A 22029-nucleotide genomic window follows, 5' to 3' on the forward strand; every position below is an offset into this window, starting at 1 on the left:
GTCTTCCCTTTTCTTTAAAAAAATCCAAACAAGACAATGTATTTAAGATTTTTTTTAATGTTTACTAAAAAAATCAGTGGATAATTTCATTACAATGTTTTAAAGTGTCCATAAAATTGTAACAATTTAAAAGAATACACTGGTTTTGACAGTAGAATTAATGTAGCTGTTTTTATAAACTTTCATATTTCAGCTTTAAAATTCTTTCAGAAATTGGCCCCATTTAGCTCCATTGAAAGTGCCTAACCGTAACTTTTTTTTTTTTTTAAATGAGGGACGAGTCGAAATTACTTTTTGTAGTAATCAGCATAATGCCATACATGCTGTCGATTGAGCTCAACTTGCATTAACCCAGAATATTCTTTAAATTCTTGTTCCTAGCATGAGAGTCATTTTGTGCATCTATGATGAACAAATTTCTCACCTAGAATGTGAATACCGGTTTAGTTTTTAGTGTTCCCCTGACCATTTCACCTACAGCCGTTGTCTTTTTATGTCTGATCTGACTTTTGAAAACGACTTTCATTGTTTTTGGAGATGATTCAATTATTGCTTTGATTCAAATCAAACCAGATAACTTAAACGTTTTCACACCGAGTAGATTTTTGGATAATTCTATAAACATTTTACAATGTAGTTACAAAATAGGCGCACAGTGCTGCCACAGTGACTAGCATAATCGTGTTTAAATGTTAAGCAGTGATATTTGTGTTTTGCTAACATGACAGACACACATGCTCTTTAGCTGTTCAAAATGATGGTATCCGCTGCTCTCGGTGTAACCTTGAATGAAAGTAAATAGTGTTTACAGAATTAAGTATTTAAAAGAAAAACAGAAGGCCAAGGAGGTAGAACGCAAGACACTCAGGGAATCAGCCAGGTTCTGAGAAGAGAGCAGGGCCTTTGCTTGAAAAGTTCAAAGTAATTTTGCCAAATTTAGGTCATTTCACATTAGTACTCAGCAGGGAGCTTTCGTTTGTGGGGAAAGAGAAAGCAAATAAATAAATAACCAAACAGATGGAGCACTGAAGCTTTTTGTGCATCTTGCTCATGTATTATTAGCCAAAAAAAATCAAGTAAAAAACACTACACTTCAAAGCATTAAGAAAGAATCCAGCTCTGTTAAACTAATTAGCGACTTCCAAATGGGCTACGTCAAAGGTATATAGGGTTTGAGGGGTCAGGCGCGCTCACAACGGGACAAATGCAAGTCAGGAGAAGTCATGAGCGGTGAACGCCCCCATCAGGAGAGCCAATCTCCCCTCTCCTTCCCTCCACCCGTCCTCCTCATTTTCCCCTCCATCCGAGAGCACTAATGGAACAGTGCTCTTAGCCCAGGGCTCCGGCACCAGACCCCGCTCTGCATGAGGGATGTACTGCACTGCGGCCGGGGTCGCTCCCTTTGTGCCGGCCCTCCTTGGCCTCGCGGTAAAAAGAGCCATGCATGATTTCATACATGAAAGATATATGTAATTGGACAGCAGCAATGCCTATACGCCATATTTACAATTCTAAACAGAAGATGTGAGAAGCAATTCCCTTTATCTCTCTTGGCCATAGTCTCTTTCTCTGCGAGGAACGAATTTCTGCATATCGCAGAGCCCATGATGTACAAAAAATACATGAAATGCAGATTATCACACTTCTTATTTACTTTCATTATGGATGAGTTGAATGTGTCATTCTGACACCGCCCAGCGTCGCCTCGGTGTCCTGTCTCGTTGCTAGATCGCTTGGACAAAAATAGAGGAATTATTCCCGCTGGCCTTGCTTTCTGACTAATACTGTGGCGGCGATGCTGTCGCCCAGTTCCTGAAAGGGACGTCCCGATGCTTTGTTTATCTGTGGAGAGATAGCGAATGCATTTGTGTTTGTGTCCTTCATAATGCATCTTTAATAATGCAGTGTAATTGAAATATTTGAGTTCTGAATAAGAATTTGGATTTTGCAAATCTAACTGATTTGATTTAATGTTGGGGAACTTGTATGTCATTTATTGCAAATTTTGCATGGCAGAATCTGTTTTATGTGACATGTGACACTTCCGTGTTGGTCGCATTGGGGACACACACATTCATGTTGTGTGGTGGCCTGTTTTGGTGGGGTCCCTTGTGGAGTGTTTATGTAGTGCCAAGTTAAACACCTCTCTTGTTAATTGTCCTAACGAGCTCATGCTTTGCCGTGAACGGCTTTTTTAATGGCTTGTTTTATGGGCATGTGGAGCTCCAAGGCCAGACAGGGTCTCCGCCGACCCTTACGGGGGCAGCGTTCTGGCCGTGATGCACAGCTTGTCCCCTTTTTGACATCAATCTAACCCCCACCTCTGAATTTTGCAGAAGCCCACCTGCCTCTGAGTCCTGGAGGTCACAGGGGCGGGGGAAATGGCAGGGTTAAGCACCGTGCAGCTATGTTCCAGCCGCTGTGGTCACTTGCATTTATACCCCAGCTGCATCACCCACAAGACTAGTTGCGGGTTTTAGGCTTTGGCAGAATTTGCCTGTGCATGTTGCTCCACTAAGCCTTTTCCTCGATCCTTATATTAATTATTATTCTTGTAATTACTTATAAATTCAATGTTTAAATTAAAAAATATATATATATATATTTTATTTTCATTAGTTTTAATTTTTCCCTTCATGATCGACATAATTTTATAAAAAATTTTATCATTTAAAATGACTTATAAATTGCTTAATTACATTAAACTTACATTAAATTATAAAGCTATTAATTGTTATTAATAATTGATTCATACATGTTTTACATTAATAGATTACTAGCAAATATTTTGTAACAATACAGAACACATTTTTCTTGTTTGTATGTGCATGTTTTATGTTTCAAATTTAGAGATTCAGACTTCACACACGTGCATATTCATCTTCATATTCAGAATTAAATATTTAATTTACATATTTTACACATAGTTAAGTCAATATAATTTAAGATGTTTTGCAGCATAACTGTTGAAATATATAGTGTTTGTTTGAGGTCCATCACACACACACACACACACACACACACACAATTAAACATGGACTGCATGGAAGAATTTGTTCCTGGGTTTTTTTGTTTTTTTATTTATCTTTGAAAATATTTGTCAACAAAATGCCATCTGTCTAATTTTTAAGCTAACTGTTCATGACATCTGGGTCATGAAATCACCTTATTTCTCGGTTGGAAATTCGGGGTCTCCGCTTTGAGATGAAATGATTTCCTGAGCAAAGCTTTGCACATAATCCTGCCATATATGTCAGATGATAGAAGTGGGGAAGGATTTGCACAGTGACCCTTGGCGGGAGCCCTACGTCTCTGTTGCCCTTCTGTGGCGGCTTCCACCTGTTATACATGAAACTTATGAGCCAGATGTGGATATTTAGGCCTAGCTTTTCTAAATAAATAAATAGAAAATGCATTTGTAATCGAATGTGTCTTATATTGTTTTATGGACATGTGGTCATATGTGTTTATTATTATGTTCCGTCGTAACTGGAATTGTTAAGGGCTGGATACTGTATGAATGTAGTGAAAGCGCAGAATTATTTAGTTCGAATGGATCTACAGGCCCAAAATGCGCACATTGCATTGCATCTATATATTGCATGTTGATGTCGAGAATTTTTCTACTTTACTCTTTATTCTTCAGATCTGCATAGATCATTTCGACGCAGTGCATTTCAAACTGGACAGTCTTATTTCAGCCTGCGTTATTCTCTTACCTGCTCAAAGATAAAATGGAGGTTGCAGAGAATCGGCGGTGTGAGGATGAGCTGGTTCGCAGTTATAGCTCCTCTGGACGCAGACTTGCTCCAGGCTGCTTTTCTTTCTGATTGTTGCACGAGCGTGAACAGATACATTTGTACTGCTCAATCGCACAGACAGTGAATATGATCCGTTCCTGGATTTTTAAAGGTGTATTTGCTTGAGCTTCTTGCTGTTTTCTGTAAGCTTATGCATTTATTGAGCAACATAAATTATGTATTATTTTTAAGAGCTTGTGATGTTCTGATATCGATAAAAATAATTCAATAAAAAAAAAGATACAATTTTGCAAACAAAATACAGAAGTATATTTTGAATAAAAGTACTAATTGACAAGGTGGTCGGTGGTGCACACAAACACACACAAACACACGGACGCACGCAGGTGGTTTATATTCGATTAACACTTTTTTTTTTTTCTTGAAATGTTTTACAATTATATCATGCATTTATACATCTAGACTTTTATAGGCTGATGAAAAGGCTTCGACTGAACACCAACATAATAATAATAATTATGTAATAACATAACAACATAATTCAACACCATACATAATTTTATCAAACTGTATACATATACAACTCTGTATTGTTTTTAAATATATTGTGTAGAGAGATCGTTGTTTTTTATTTTATTTCATTGTATTCAATCATTTATTTAGCTAGAATTCGAGTTCACATATTAATTTAGTTTTCGGATTGTTTGGGACGTATCGGGTAACCTTAAAGATCCAAATCTGTAACATTGGAAATTAATTTAAGTATACTCATTAATTAATTTAACAATATTTGCATAATTAATTAATCTAATAGGTTAATGCGTAAAAACATTTTGGAGAAGCATAACATATAAGCTTATTTTTTTATATATATATAATTTTGATTAATTAGTGTTTATGAAGGGCAAATTGCGTTTTTTTTTAATTAAGATAAATTCATGCTGTGTGTTATTCAGAATGTTTGTCTTACATTTTGCACACACACACACACACACACACACACACAAAGATATATATTAGCAGAAGCGTTCTCATTAATTAATTAATTTATTTTAAAATATGTTTTATTAATATTATTAATTTTAAACACAAAACATTGAAATGATATGTAGCAGCACGTAATAAAAAAAGACAGGGACATATTTAGCCATGGACAACCTTTTGTTGTATTTATTAACGCATTCGCAGAAATATTTAAATATTAGTGAATATAAAGTGTGTTTTGACACACTAAAAGGAACATATGTTAACATTTACCCCAGAGTAACCGATTTTTTGCGTTAATTAAAAGCGTCCAGCTCTTTTTATCAGTCTCATATACTGGACATATTTGCTCCACATATATATTTTGATATGTCAGTAAAAGTGTAACGGCAAAACTTGCATCATTCTCATTGTATGTATGTATTTATTGACAGTAGCCTACTTTTATTGGTTTTAAATAGTTAATGTAAATGTTTTTAGGTTAGAGACGATATAATTTACGGAGATAGATGCAGTTCTACGATCAAACATTCTGCATCACAACAATAACAAAATCATGTAAATAAAACAGCGTCTTTTTAACCATTATACAGTGGCATTTGAGATAAGAGATGGCATGTTTTCATCTGTATGTAAAAAAGAACGATGCTGTTCTCCTTCAGTTTGTCTTTAAGGTGGATGATAATTAACACATTCCTTTGACACGTATCATCTTTGATTCACTCACGTGTTTGTCATATCTGCGAGCTGATTTATATCATAATAAGACAATGTCGTTTTATCTGTGAATCTTGATGTTACACAGTCATGAAATAATTTTGCAGTAAGTGCAATATTACTTATTCCGTCTTACAGCGTTTAATCATTTATACACAGCAGTTTTTTTCTTCTTCTGTATTATTATTTATGATTCCCATCATATCTGATTTTTCCGAGCACATGATATTTTCTTTTTCTGCTTTAAAATTGGCCTCTTTTCAAAAACTCACACACAAGAAGGGTCTCCAGTCGTGCGCGCTATACACGATTCAACTATGGCTTCGTGCGTAAAGTTAAGATGTTTGATGAACCCGGGTGAAATGTTCAGCAGGGAACCTAGTCATTCGCCAACAGACATTTCCCTATATGTATATGTGCTCGATTTGACGCAGTCCGGTGACATAGGACACGCACAGATCTGCTGCAGATGGCAGATAGGGAACATGTATATCCCTGACAAGGCAGGTTCATGTTGTGTTTGAGCCCCATGGCCAGAGTGAACATAAGAGGGCGCTGCCATTGCACCTGGTAACACGTCCTGCCCCTGCTTTCAGGCCGGACAATTCTCCTGTGTTGTCAGTGCCATAGAGTCCCAGTGTGCTTCAGACCAGCCATGCGCCACAGCTCTCACCTCCTCCGCTGCTGCTGTTGCAGTGCATGCGCCCGTTCCCAAATAGCCGCTGCTGTTCACCGGTGAATGAGTTAAAGTTGTGTTAAATAACCATGCGGGAAAATGCTAATTAAGCGCCAGATTCTTTCATTAGGGAAGCATGAGGATGGAACCCCTTTGATAGCTCTATCCGAATGTAGCTTGAACTTCTTTGCCTTCCATATTATTGCAGTGGAAAAATCCCCAAACATATTTAATATTTATCTGAACAACCATGTTCTTCGCTTTTTAATAAAGTTGCAAGACTGTTGTAGACAGCTGTCTTTATCTCTGAATGCTTTCGCCTGTTTTCATTTCCTTGCGGCTCGATTCAGTGGTGGCACAAGCGGTGCATAAGGGTGAAAAGCCCAGGAAACGCTGAATAATAATAATAATAATAATAATAATAATAATAATACATGCACATTGATTTAAATGTGTTTTCACATTTTTGTGCTCTCTTAATTTGGTCAAACAATTCTAACATTTTTGTTTTCATCATAAATAGCAACGGATTGTGATTCTGTTGCTGCAGTCTAGGGTTCATATGTGAAATTCATTGTTTGTCCGGCGATGGACCGAGGTTTACACACACATCTCCAGTCGGATCAATCAGCATGTTCACCAGAGGGGTTGGTCATGCGTATTTGGATGTCTGTTCAGTCATTCCCAGTCATATTTAGGACAGAGCATTCGCAATTGATTAAACCTTACAGATTAGAAACACATTTAGTGTATAATAAAAGAGTATGCAATGACGATTCTGTGTGCATCTGCTTAAGAAAACAAAGCTCAGGTGATATTTGCGTCCATAAATACGGCTATCAAGCGCCAGACAGGACCACACTGCATATTCAAATGTGCTTAGATTGGCTATGGCAGGTTACAAAGTACAAAGCGACAGACAAGCTCTGATTCTGTGCCTTTTCACGCACCGGCCTCTTATTATCTCACTGCCCCTCTAACTCTTCGCGCACTCTATTTTCCATCCATTCATTTTTACAATCCCTCTTTCCCAAGAGAGCAGGCACATCACCAATCCAGAAGATTCTCTCAAGGCAAAATCCGTATGCATATCAAACATATCGACGTTTTATTTTGTAACTTTTCATTTGTCACTACTGTTTTCCGTCGCACGTGACGGAAGTTAGTTCCTGCGAACGTGTAGTCCTGCTTGCTATTTCATGATATTTCCTATATCTTTCCATTTGCGCGTCAGCAATATAAAAAGATATGCTTTTAAAACTTACATTTAGACTATGCGAGCACGCACACGGACACCCACGCGCTATCCACGCATATACAGCAGCAACTGTCACGTCTAGCCTATATTATTGCACGAGGCCAGATTGTTTAATACAACTATTGTTTGTATAATGCATTGATATCCGTATTTGATAATGCTTCAGTGCAATGGATTTCATAGAGGCTCGGTGTGTTTCCTTGAAACTCCCAAAGCGAGTTCCATATGACTGCATGCTCTCCAACATGTTCTCTATAATAGGCTATGACATGAGATGGAAATAAAATAAAACACAACATTTATTAGTTTCTATACATTTATTTAAAAATAACACATTTTACTGGAATGTTAGTACATTGGAATATTACATTTCCTCTGACAATAATGATCAGAGTAATTTATTCTATAGCACGTTAATGACAACTTCAATTCTTAATACTAAAATAATATAAACACAATATTACAATAACATATACAATCAATTAAAATCGTGCAGAACACAAATAACATGTAATTATTTTTGGACATACAAGTGCTATATCTATATACATTGCCTAATGCAAGAGTAAATGATAACATGGAAATTGGCATCATGTATTCTGAGGAATAAATCGGAAAAACACATTGTCTTAAAAGAAAGAGAGAGCGAGAGAAAGAAAAGAAAGTTCCAAAAAAAAAAACACTAAAAAATTATATATGATAATTTTCTAATAAACATTATGCAATCGATAGAAAACAGGTATTTGGCCCCTTAGAGTTGTCAATAGCGAAAGTAGTCATTGAGAGAGAGAGAGGAATTGTCATTTCTTTAGTCAGAATCAACAATAGAATTAACATGAGAAAGAACACTGGCCTGGGCTCAAAGGTCGGAACTGGGATACACGCTTTTGATTCGGGAAGAGGGCGTTTTAAATGACCACCAAAAGCAGGAGAATTGTTTTGGGGCAAAGTGAAAAAAGCAAACCTGTGGAGAAACCCACCGATCTATACTACAGTTGTTACTATTGATCAAATGTCACCTCTTTGAACGCACGCGCTTGAAAGTTACACTACTTATCGAGAATTATTAAAAAAACGCACAGCATGTAACGCGTATCGTGTCATTTATATCGCTGCTGACTGTTTAAGGAGCGATTTACATGCTATTTAAATCTCTAACTAGCTTAAATAAACACGACTTGAGTTAAGAATGACCTGTTTAAATTATCTTTGAATTGTAATAACACATGAAAAACAACACATTGAGCTGTTTATTGATATAACATTAGATAAAGTAAGATAAGTGCAGGAAGGAAAATGTTCATTAAATAACTTGTGATTTCTACATTGCACTCTCTCCCTCTCTACACCTACTGTCTGAGAGTGAGGAGAGAGAGAGAGATAGGAACAGAAACAGAAAATGTCATAGCCTATATTAAAATTGTTCATAAATTCTATACAGAGTTTTTTGGTTCATCCTTTTATCGAGTCTACTCTTAAAGATAATATCTAAAGAATCATCCCTAATCATATAATGCTGATCGTCTCAAAGTGAATAAAATACGTAACCTACGTCGCTTTTGACTCTGACATGAGTAATATAGGCTAGATTTGTTCAAAAAAGCTAAAAAGAGGGAAGTATAGGCTAGTTGTTCTCGCATGGTCTAGTTTTTTCCTCGCATTCGGTTGCAATGTCTAGATTCTTCCTCGTGCACTCATCTCAAGATCCAGCTTGATGGTTTAGACCGTGAACGTAAATACAGGCAGTATATCGAGGTGTTACCACGACAGATAAAAGTCCAATTTCATGTATTACACCTAAAAAATATATGATACTTAATAACGATTTTACAAATGTTATGATACATGCATAAAGTGTAGTTTTCAGAGATAGTTTAAATTTACTTCAGAAAATGACAATACTAAAAAAAAAAAACAGATAATATCCTATAGCTATCACAAAACGTGCATGCTGAAATTATAACATTTAACACTGCACAGTTTTTTAACAGTTCCTGTGTGCATATATACAGAAGTTCAGAAACTCATCTTTACAACCAGACAAAAAATGTAATAAATAAAATAGTCTGATAATAAAGGTGTTTATAATTACAGTGTATATTAGGCTACTTTTTGTAAGGAGATGCTGTTCTCGGTATGTTTTAAAGTTTGTTGTTCACCATAAGTGCATATACACTAAAACATACTAAAATATTTTGCTTATTTAACATCTTTGTCTTTGTTTCACTTTTGCATGCTCTAAAAGAAAAGAAGAAAAAAATCTAGGCAATGTTAATCCTGTCATAAGATTGTTGTTTTTATTAAATGCGAGGCAACTGAAAGGGTGACGAACTTGTTGGGGTTGTAAGCGCTCTAAAGTTGGCGTTTTCGAGGTTATAAGTGCTTTATTTCATTTCTTAAACATAGTCGTTTTGATTCTTAAATCTAAAACTAGCGTCTGGTGAGCAAATAATACAGGCGCGAGAACACCGTGCAGCGGGGCTCCGCGCGCGCCTCTCCACTATTAACTTTCAGTGTCTTCCTTCTCATCCAACTCTTACTTTGTGCTGTACTTAATTCCATATTTTCAATTCCCGATCACTACTTTACTCTTTCTCGTTCTCCATCTATCCATCCATCCCTCCCTCCCTCCTCTATCTCCCTCCTCCCTCTCTCTCTCCTCGGCTCTCTGCTGAATCTTATTGATCCAGAAGGTGGCTAATTAGCCCTTCCCGTCGTGCCTGTGTAATGAAGCACATGCGCACTGAATTAATCACAGCCATTTTTTGCAGGAAACTAATTAGCAGGAATAAAGATCCAAAGAGTTTTTTTCTTTTCAATCATCAGATCTCACTTTCACCTCTTCCTCTCTCCCTCTAACACAAGACTCATCGCCTGCTTTGCATCCAAATTATTTTTATATTGCCTTTACAACTAATACTCCGGTTTTTTACTCTCCGCAACAACAATGATCTTTCTTTTACCATCATCCTAAACGCAAACTGACCAAAAGGGACTGCCTTGATGGGATCTTTAGCCAAAGCGTCTCAATACTGGATTAAAAAGCAAGGATCTCAAAGCGGCAGCCAAACATTGTAAGTTGTAACTTTGCTTTCTCTTTCTTTCTGTCTCTCTCTTAGCGTTACGATTCCCTTTAGTTTCAATAACAGACTAAAGCGATGGCTTTCGGGATTTCGCCGTAGCAGCCCCGGCTTTGCCTATTCTCCTAGCAGGATCAAGAACTGGCGATCGCCAGTTATTTTCATGCAAGTTGATTTTATTTGCTGCTGTTTATTAGTATCGTTACCTGTGTTTACATCTGGCTTCGTCCTCGCTCTTCTCGTGACTGGAAGAAAAGAAAAGGGCAAAGACAGCGATTCCTTTTTTCCAAACAGTTGGATTTAAAACACACTTCTGCACGTTCATGTATTCACACGGGTCACAAAAGGACCGAATAGTGTCAAGAAAGAGGTTTTTGAGAGGGTGTCGATGTACGAGGCTGCTGGGAGAGGACCGGGAGCTCTGTGCGATCGTAGCCGGGAGAGGAGCGTCTTAGTCCAGCCTCCGAGTCCGTCCGCGTCCGCTGAGCGGGATGCGTCGCCCGCTTTTTCCATTTTTACACCGATATGCTCGTTCGTCCTCTACTTTCATTTCCTCTCTCATTTAGCGAGCAAAAATCCTCAACAATGCGCCCATCGTTACTTTTTAGTGTCCCCTCTAGTGTGGATTTCTCCGCCCTTTGCTGTGCATTTCAGTTCCTCTACTTTTTTCGCTCCTGTCACTTGCGCCGTCTTTTCTCGTATTATGTTTTTTTTTTTTCATTCCAGACGACGTTAAAGTTGTTCTTTGCTGCTTCCCAGCCAGAGTCACATGCAAATCGATAGGCATGTGTGTGAAGTGTGTGCGAATGTTTAGGGGAGTGTGTTTGGTATAGAGACGGGTCTCAGGAGCGGTTCAGTCGGAGCTCACAGAGCCCTGAGAGCCGCGCTACACACACAGCGATTACGGCGAATGACCATAAAAACCCACGCTTATGGCGTGAATTTGTGGATCTAAAAATCTAAACAATGGAATGAAATGTAATTTCGACAACAGAGACGTTGAGAGTAAAATAAGAATTCGACTTTAGAACTTGCGTACGTTCTCCTGAGGAAGAAAAATAGAACGAAAAAGAGTTTTCAAATTATAAACAATGCTAACAACCTCGCCGCGCTTAGTTTAAACTAGCTTAAACTATTGAGGCGAAATTGCCCCACAAATAGACAAGTGGCTCGAATTTTAATGAAGCCAAAACTTAATGAAGACCACAGGTGTAGCATGAATTAAAAAAAAAAAAAATGGAGGGACTTAAAAAGTAACATGAACGAAGAGCTATTGAGAGATAGATAGTCCTTCCAACGTATACGGACAAGAACAAACGGAAATGTGGATCCATAACAATGATACAATGTACCTCACAGTGAGATAGAAAAAGGAGAAAACAGAAGAGATGCAATGGAAGGACAGACAGACCCAGAGCTGACTGACTGTTTGTGAGCTGCTCGTGGATGTGCAGGGTTGGGGAAGAAAGAGAGGGGGAGGTTGAGAGACTTGGGGTCAGACAGCTAGAAACAAGGGAGCAGGGGTCACCGAGTGAGTGGAGGAAAGATAAAAAAGAAAGAGAAGGGGAAAAAACCCAACATTACAGAGCCAGCGAAGAGTGGGGTGGGTAATGTTGTGGGGTCACACAAACAATACATCGAGATTGTGGGGGTTAGCAGGACTATAAAAATGTACCTCAAGTTTAATCAAGAAAAGAGTGTCAGATTTTGCACTAGGTAAAAAGTCCTTAGTTTAAAGTAATGGATTATTATTATTATTTTGTTGGAGGAGAGAGAGAGAGAGAGAACACTCATGAAGGAAGGTATGCATACAAAGAGAGTTGAGAGGATAGACGGGGTCAAATAGCCACGGGCCATATCGAAGGAATCAGGGAAGAGGTCAGAAAAACACAAATCCCAAGATCTTTTTATCCTTCCCGACGTGTCGTAACAAGAGGAACCAGAAGCTAACGTAGGGACGACACACACTTTTTTAGGTTAATACTGTGCAGTGTCTGAAAAGTGTAGTGTCTTTTTTTGCGCTTTTTGTTGTTGTTGTTTTTTTACAAAAAGGAATTTTACAACAGCATTGCAGAAATCTGTGAGTGTGTGTGTGTGAGGGAGAGAGAGAGAGAGAGGGAATTGGCAGGAAAATCCATTGTGTTTTCGTTATTATATTTCAATCTTTTTCCTTTTCTTAACCATTTAAAAGAGGGCATAGTGGGCAAACTAGCTTCTCTGTTTTTAGGAGAGAGAATATGGGAGGGAGGGAGGAGAAGGACAGATAAGTCAGGGGTTTAATGTCTCTCGGCTCCCTAGTAGAGGGGTGGCAATAATTACAAGCGTCACACAAAAAGGATATATAGTATAATTCAGATGCTGTGCATGGACTCTCCCTCTCTCTCTCTATCTCTCGTTCCAGCTCTCCCTTATCCTTTCCCTTCCTTTCTCTCTCTCTCTTTCTCTCTCTGTGCTCTGGCTTTCACCATCACAAAACAAAGACAGCAGGCAAGGTCTTTGCCATCTCACTCACTCTTCAAAAACTCATGGATAGGCTATTCAGGGCTAATCCTTTTGCGGACAATGATTTTGAGGGCAGTTGACTCATTTCTAGGAAGTCATATTGTTTCAGTATTTGTTGTCGGTCTTGCCTTTTGTGTTTCGCCTGGTCATGAAACACTTAAACGTAGCATTTAGTAACTCTGGTCCATATTCAAGCAGTGTAAAAACTATGTTGCATTGTGTGTATGTACTTAAGGCAGGGAAAACACTCTTATTATAGGCTCTGAACAGATTTGTGTGCTTGTAAGGATATTCGCTGGGTTACAGAAAAATGTCTGACTGAGTTGTGCATGTTTGCGTTGTGGTTTGGATGAAGGTTTGCATTGTCTCAAATTCTTTCAGGCGTTTCGCAAGCCTACAGAAAGATACAGACAGGCGCTGTGGTCTGCTTATTTGTACCTGATTTGAAATAAAAGAATAAACTGCTCACTGTTTCTGAGATACACAAAGACACAGACTAGAGTGTCATGATTGTTTTTCACTTTAGTTTATTTGTACATCTGTCAATTCTTTTGTACGTTTAATTTAGCTTTAAGTTTACATAGAAGGACATTGTGTTGGATGATATAATGGTGTTTGATTTAATTAGTTTTTATTTAGAAAAATCTATTTGAATTGATGTAGTTTTCTAATTATAATTTGATAATAATTTGCTGCACTCATTTGTACCGTAATTAATGTTAAGTAAAAACCATTTACTTGTATTACAATTAATTTATAACTATATTATTACAATTGTAGTTATTATTTCTGTTGTCCTTGCTGTTTTTTAGAATGCTTTTTTTTTTTAATGCTGTTGATTTGATACTGCCGCTTAGTGAAATCGCTTGTTCAGCAGTAGATTTGCTACATTTGCTTTCTTTCTCCTTCTATTTTCTTTTTCCTCCTGTGTCTCGATTTCTAGTCACTTCCTCTTACAACACCAAATATACACATGGCCAAGTGTACTCATCCTGGTCATCTATGGTGCATGAATGGAGATGCTCGATGACGAGACGGCGTGCCGTGTGTCGTATGAGTGTGTATGGATGTCGTGGTGGAGACATAGGGCAGGGGGAGACTGTGCTTTCCTCTTTACCCCTCCCTATTCTCTCTCTCTCTCTCTCTCTCTGTCTCTTGCTGGCACCCTTAGGGAAAGCCTCAGTGATGTCCTCGGTGGAAGAGGGCCCTCTTTGGGTCAACATCAATGACAGGCCGCCTATGAGTATACTGCATAATAATAGTAATATTAAATGTATTGTTTATATATTATTTTGTAATCACTATTGCACCTTTAAATATTAAATAAGGCATTACATTTTATATTTATCCTATACTGTCTTATATTATCTTATTTTACACAATACAAAAACCACAGCTATAGTCAGCATCAAATATACATATGTTGTAGTAACAAAAAACACACCGCTTAGGGATGGTGTAATATGAAGGTAAAAGCAGAGTGTGTGTATGTGCGTGTGTGTGTGTGTGTGTGTGTGGAGAGGAGCCGATCTCTGTCACGAGTTTTCCATTAATCCAGTCGTGCCGAGGAGGCGCGCAGAGAAAGCCCAGCCACCTCCATTTGCTGTAGGGCTTGGATAGTGTGTGTGTAAATTAGGTTAGCAGGAGCACTGGGTCTGATTACACTTGATGGTTTTGAATATGCAAGCCTGTGCAGTCAGGACCAGTTCTTCCAGTCGTCCCGTAATGAGGGGGAGGACAATGGCGTACATGTCAGTGCTATCATTAAACCACGGACAGGGGTAGGCTGAGCGTGGGTGGGGAGGATCGTCTGTGTGTGTGTGTGTGTGTGTGTGGAGGGGGTTCAGGGATAGTTAGGTACGCTATACCTGTGTAAACTCAGCTTTTACCACAAGCTCAGCTCAAGCCACGGTTTCACCTTTCAGACGGTTGCACTGACTGTCTGCATGTTTCTTTCTGCTTCCTCTTTCCCCCCTCCTCTTCTTTTGCTGTTTTCTCTTATTTGTTCCCAGTGAAGTTGGCAGAAATGTCTGTGGCTTGCTGTTTCACAATATGTTGTCATGTTAACTGTCTCCAAATCATTGCGGTGGAGATTTATGATAGAGAAAATATGTGTGTGTGCACGTGATTGTGTGTAATGCACATCTCATCTGTCTATTTTTTTTATTATTGAATTTATTATACAATCCTTTTTTTCCAACACGTTTTTTTTCCCTGCTGTTTTCAGGATCTTTTTTTTTTTGTGCATATATACACAAGTGTTATAACATCGTGATTTAACTTCCACATTCAAACTGCTAAATAAAGTATTTTTATTTTTGCTTTGAAAGGAAAAAAATGTGCGATAGAAAACAGAAGGAGAGAAGCAGAAGTCTTCACCTGATCTGGTGGATCCTGTGCGGTTTATAGACAGGGCCAGCCCTGAAAAGGAGATCTTTATATGTTTGTGTGTGCGTGTGGAATGGTGACAGGAATTCCTCTTTTATTGCGAGAAGCTGCTTTTGCACATTTTCCATCAGTCAGGGAATATTTTGAGAGACAGACGTAGCCCTCAGCATTTGTCATTCACAGCTAATGTCACGAGGACGTACAATGCCTGCATTTCACGAACTCGTGTGAAACAAAATAGCTAATTTATATAGAGGGGGGAAACAGACAAAAGATTGGTGCCATTTTTGTGTATGCACTGTCAAACTGTCAAATATTAACTGAAGAAATGGACTGATATTTGCATAAATGTATAATATGATCCAAAAGCAGATGTTATCTCATGGTTTTGCAGTGGTACACCCCCATGCATGTCATGTGTGTTTGTGAGGGTTAATTCTAGCCTAGTAGCATGGCTGCGCAGGCGGCAGTGTTATGGAAGCCGTGGGTAATAACAGTGTAGCTGGCCACTGGAGCCGAGGCTAGTTTCAAAAGACAGCTCCATGTTCTCCAAAGCAGAGATGGACCTGCTCTCCCCCCTCTTTTTCGTAGCACCCTAGAGCCCGGCGTCCGGCCCTCTGCGCTGACGCTTATCATCACAAAGAGGCAGAATGCATAAAACATGGAGGACACACAGACACTGGCAGCCCAGGTCGCCTTTCTCTCCACGCAGAAACAAAGCGTGAGGTCCTGTGCATGCCTGACTTTGACCCCATCTTTTCCATCTCTCTCTCTCTCTCTTTCAATCTTGTTCATTTTTTCGATCACTATCTCAAGTGTGCACACTTATTTTTGTGCAAATGCATGCATGCAAGGCTCTTTCAAAGGTGACATTTTCAAATGAAAAGTCCTCTTTATATACATAATGAAGAATTATGTTTTTATTAAACATATTTAAAGAAAAAAATGTTTGATGAATATAGCCATAATTATGATACATTATTAAAATAATTATCTATTATAAAATAAACATAATTATCAATTGTTATAAGAATGAAAAATTTAAATACAGTATAATTTACAATTCTCAATTCTTATTTGACTGTATGTTTATATATATATATATATATATATATATATATATATATATATAAATACATATACACATACACATATATATATATATATATATATATATATATATATATATATATATATATATATATATATATATATATCAATGTAATATGTGTTTTATATATTAAAAACATACAGAATGTTCAAAAAATTGTAATATTAGAAAAAAAAAACTATTTTATAATGGCTATTTTTTTTATATGATGATAATATTATTTGTTGATGGTGCTTGTGTGAGAAGCAGACTTGTGCGGTGGTGAAGGCCCTGAGAGTGTCTGCAGATGTCATTTTTCCAGTGCATTTTACGCTTAGCACGGCATGTGATACAGCCAGCGTTAGCCTTGGCTAGATTAGCACCATGACATGAAAACAGACCTGGATTGAGTGTGTGTGTGTGTGTGTGTGTGTGTATCGGTCGAGGAGTGTCGCTGTATCATGCTCTCTCTTGATTTCCTGGGTGTGTTAGTCATTTGTTGCATTACTGCTGCATATATTAGCATTTATTCAGCTTATATATATATATATATATATATATATATATATATATATATATATATATATATATATATATATATATATATATATATATGTTGCAATTTTAATGCAAGAATATTTGTAGCACACTTTAAGACTTAAATAAGACTGATATGTTATTCCATATGTAAATAATATTTTAAAATGTAAAATTGTATTGCATTTTTCCCTTTTAGGCTGCATATTGCTCAGCAGTGGTGCCATTGGACATATACATAGATTTTCATGAAACGTTCAGCACATTTTTTCCTGAGTGACAAATCGGCAAGCGCACTTAGATCATTTGCAGCTGAGCACCGTGCTGCATGCGCTGTCAGTAACTCGGGCTGTTTCTGTGCATGTGAGTGAGTGATCGACAGCACGCGTGTGTGTGTGTGTGTGTGAGGGCTGCAGGAATGCTGAGTGGGGACGGGTGAAGCCCGACAGGCTGATGGCACTTCCTCTCTGTGTACGGCACAGCTTATCCTCCTCAGGATTAAAGACAGACAGCAGAAAAGAAAAGAGCGATGGCAGGAGCCCCCCTCTCTCTATCTCTCTCTCGCTCGCCCTCCTCTCTCCCTTTTTCCGTGTTTGGAGAAGAAAAAAAAAAAACCTCAAACAAAAAGCGTGATTCATTTGCAAATGTGCAGCAGCCCATACGGGTCCCCCATGGTGCACTGGGAGAGGAGGAGCAGAGAGAGCGAGGAGGAGAGGAAATAAAGGTATAGTAGAGTCATTCGATTCTGTCTTTGTGGCATTGAGGCCTAGCCGTTCTTGTCAGGCCGGTCGGACTCCTAAATCCATTAGTTTGGTCTGAAACGGAGCGGCTATTACAAACTGAGCCATGTATTATTGAGTGTTTACGTGTGTGTTTCTGCACGTGTGAGAGGAGTGCTTGTGGTTTCCGTGTTGTGTGAGTGTGTGTGTTTAGGCAGTGAAGGGGTTAAGAGGCAAAGAGATACCCCTTTGTCTCGGCGGCCCTCTTTGTCATTGTTGTGCTGGAATTGAGCTCACTGCTCCTCACTTGACCACAGCACAGCAATAAAATGGCCCCTAAGTGCCAAGGGCTCCGTGTCCCTCTAACAGCACCTCTCCTTTGGGCTTTTACTGCTCTCTCTCTCTCTCTCTCACACACACACATACACACACACACATGCAGGATTTAATACAATATATGTTACACCTGTTTCCAGTGTCATTAATTTTTTTATTTATTTATGGCATTTTATTCCCAAAACATAAACTTGAATCATCCTCTATTAAGTGAAACTATATATATATATATAGTTGTTATGTATATATTGTTTCTCCAGTTTATTTCATTGTATTAGTTTAACTTTTTTTCTTAATTATTGTGTGCATATTTATATACATATATATAGAGATAGAGGGAGAGAGATAATTATTATCTTTATTATAATTAATTAACTATAACTGTCACTTATCACCGAACTATATGTTGAATATTGCTGAATTTAAGGAGTCTGTGTTTTTATTATTTCACTTATAATTGTCATTTTAATTCATATATGTAAACTTAACTCTATATATTTAAATCAACATTAACAATGCATTTATGATGTTATTGCACTTATTCCAGCAGCACAAGCGATCCTATATTGTCTGTGCTGGTCGTTTTACATGTTTTATATAAAAACATAATTAAAGGTGAAACTGTGGTTGTGTAGCTTCATTAAACACAACAACGGTATCACCTTCATGTGTGTGTGTGTGTGTGTGTGTGTGTGTGTGAGGATCAAGGCCAGTGTCTGATAGAGTGTGTAGACAGATCACATCTGTCTCTGATGGCAGCCATTTTGGTGCCATTTCAAATATGTCTATGAGGAAATAAATTTAGGATTCAGTTCTGCTTTATTTTTTATAAGGCATTCTTTTATGCAGCCATAGTCTCAGACTGACAATTGAATATTTAAAAATGATTCTAAGAAGCACTGTTATATGTACATGTATATTTGTACATTTATTAAATCTGTTATTTTCCTCCGTATCACTGAGTAAAAATGCTTTTAATTTTGTAGTTTTATATTATTTTAGCAGTTTATTTACAAGCTGTAAATAAGCTCTACCAGCTTTTTTTAATAAAAGAAAAATATGACAGCAGTGCGCAAATATCAGTGTCTGTGTCTCAGCGCTTAGAATAAGTAGTGTTGTTTTCAATAGTAATGATGATTGTTTACTTCGCAGAATTCTTTTCCTCCCAGACATTATAATTAAATGTTGGGCAGAAAAAAAGCTGTCTCTTCTTGTCGCCTTCCTATCACATAGGTATTTAATGAGACATGAGAGGTGTGGTGTGATTGGTTTATTGGCACGAGGAGTCCTGTGAGAGGTCAGCTCATTGGCTGAGGTGTTTAATTGGTACTGTTGGACAGCCCTCCACCCCCTCTTGGGTGTAACTTGTTTTTGCCAGGTGCGCTGCACTCTCTATTAAGTGTAACATAGGACCACAATTAAATCAGGCCATGTGAAGTTGTACTATTGTTGTCTGTCTGTCTGAGGATGGGGCGTCTGGATACTCATCCTTTACCCACATGTGCACACACACAACATTTTTATTCATTTTGTGCATTTTAAAAATCATATATATAGAAATAAATCAAAGGAAGCGGCGTGACAGTGTGTGGAACCACCCTTTTGTCATTTCCGTTGAATCAACCTTGCATCCTAAGGTTGTAACATATTCAAGCCTGTCCTTATTCTAATTTGGGGGTCTGGAAGAGTGGGCTTGAGGTGTGATCGTGTCACTGGGGCCAGACAGCCACAATAGATCGATGACCCCCACCTATGCTATTTAAAAAAAAACGAAATAATAAAAAATTATAATAAATAAAAGTTATTACTTAGTCATGTCTTAAATGCGTGTTTTTCTTCCCATGGAGATGAAGTAACCATATCTATGTTTAGCAGCAAATTTTAATAAACACCTCATTTTTTTTTTTTTTTTGGTCTAAAGCTGTTTAAACTAACCGGACAGCAAATAATCTAGAGAGTGGGAGAGAGAAAGAAAGAGGAGTGTAGGGGGGTCAGGTTAAGGTGAAAGACAAGCTTGGCACTCACATAAAACATTTATGGATCATTTACTTTTTTCAAGTGTCAGTCTTTTGATCGTTTTTTTTTCTTGCCCCCTTTTTTTGATGTGCTTTGTGACGAGTTTGTAAATGTACACATAAGTGAGATAACATTCTCCCCCCTCTGTTTCTCTTAATGTAGTTTAACCCGATGGCTGTGTTTAAAGGTAGACTGGATGATACTAGTTGAGGATTGTGGTGATTTGCGGTTGCTGGAAATACACATTGAAAGCTAATTTGTTATGTGCCACGTAAATATTAATATCTGAAGAGGGTAATGAATGACAGAAAGCTGTCAAGGGGATAAGACACTCGTGTGACAGGGCTTTAGAATTTGTCAGAGGTCCAAATCCCATACAGTATATGGAACTGAGTCACGTTGCGTGTAAAAATATCCACTTAGCCTGCTAAGTTCAAAATTGGCTTCCTCGCATTAAAAATAAGAAATGTTAATGAGATCTATTTAACATCTCAGTTGTGTCAACAAGCCAGAATTTTTATTTTTATTTATTTTTTATTTATTTTTAAGTTTCCTGGTCCTCAGTTATTACTACTAAGAAAACAGTACAGATGTTTCTTCTCTAAAATTTCAGAAAATATGTCACAATTATGACATATTTTCTCCGAAATGCGAGTTCATATATTGCAATTCTGATTTTAAAACATGCAATTGCGAGGCAGACTTGTTATAAAGTCAAAATTACGAGTTATAAAGTCAGAATCGCAAGATATAAACTCACAATTCTGACTTTTTTTCTGGGAATTGCGTGTTTATATCTCACAATTCTGACTTTATAACTCACAGTACAATTATAACAATTATAACAATTGTGAGTTATAAAGTCAGAATTGTGAGATATTAACTTGTAAGGAAAAAAGCCGCAGTTACCTTGTTTTATTTTTTATTTAGTGGCGGAAACGGGCTTCCATAACACTGCACCAAGATGCAAGTGTCTGCAATTAAAACTAAAATTTCAACAAGAACTCAAACAATTCTCATTAAATTTATCAAAGAACAAATTGTTACTGTGTATTAACAGTTTTATGTAAATCTATCTTTCCGAAGGAATTTTTTAGGAGAAGCGTCTGAGAAAAAGTTGCTACTTAAATAATAACGGTAAACTCCACCGAGAATATCCCTTGCTCTGAAAGAGTAATGCAATTTATCAGAGTCCGATGAGGGTTCGTTTTAGGCAGAGCTGCTATAGTCGCTGCTGTGAGGGCCAGCTGTGTGTGTTTTTCTTAGTGTTCTGTAGCTTATCTCCATTCTGCGGGCAACTCCTGTTGGTGACTTTCATTGTGTTTACAGTGGATGGGATGGAGGGGTGGAAGGAGCACAGACACTCGTTTCATCACTTCCTTCCTCCTCTCCGTTTCTCTGTTATGAATCGATGTGTCATAACAACTGCGAGAGATGTGGAGGAAACTGAAAGAGAGAGAGAGGAACAAGGGGGGAGACTCATGGAAAGGAAAGAATTGTTGCATGCTGTACAGAAAGAGAACAATAGCAGCGATCCCAAGGCTAGATGAGGTGATCACATAGCAGCTTCAGGGAAGAGGTTTTGTGTTATTTTTATTTCCCAACCCCATCTGTGGGGCAGAGTGCTCGCAGTATCAGGGGTCTAAGCGGGTCAAAAGAAAACGTATTAAAACTTCCTGAGAACACAGCGTGTGCGCTTGCCTGTTTTGTCAGGGCTCATTTCGTTGGGTCGAAACGCTCTCGTGACATAAGCGGAGAAACAGGAAGCCTGGCTGCCATCTTTCACAATCTCCTTCGAAACAGGAACTGAGAGCAGGCCAAGCCATGGCCCCTCGCTGCTAGCAGATGGGTGCCAACCTGTTGAAGGCAACGGGCACGGGGGAGGAGAGCCGCAGAGGGGCTTGTGTCTGCGGTGGGCCCCCTGGGATCCTTTTCCCTCTCCTGGAGGGTCTGGAGGTGTGGTCA

The 22029-nt window shown here is 38.1% G+C and overlaps 1 protein-coding gene across 3 annotated transcripts in view; it reads left to right on the forward strand.

The window, feature by feature from the left end:
- The window catches only part of LOC113106448 (zinc finger homeobox protein 3), a 221569-nt gene that overhangs the window by 69400 nt on the left and 130140 nt on the right, over positions 1 to 22029 (forward strand). For 2 of the 3 annotated variants that reach the window (XM_026268376.1, XM_026268379.1), the window contains exon 1: positions 7743 to 10470. The exons of the other annotated variant lie outside the window; for it this stretch is intronic. The gene's annotated coding sequence lies outside the window, so the exon portion shown is untranslated. Of the gene's footprint in view, positions 1 to 7742; positions 10471 to 22029 lie in introns of those variants that run through there. 3 annotated transcript variants of the gene reach the window in all.

This window comes from Carassius auratus, chromosome 7 (genome assembly GCF_003368295.1).
Source record: "Carassius auratus strain Wakin chromosome 7, ASM336829v1, whole genome shotgun sequence".
Classification (NCBI taxonomy): domain Eukaryota; kingdom Metazoa; phylum Chordata; class Actinopteri; order Cypriniformes; family Cyprinidae; genus Carassius; species Carassius auratus.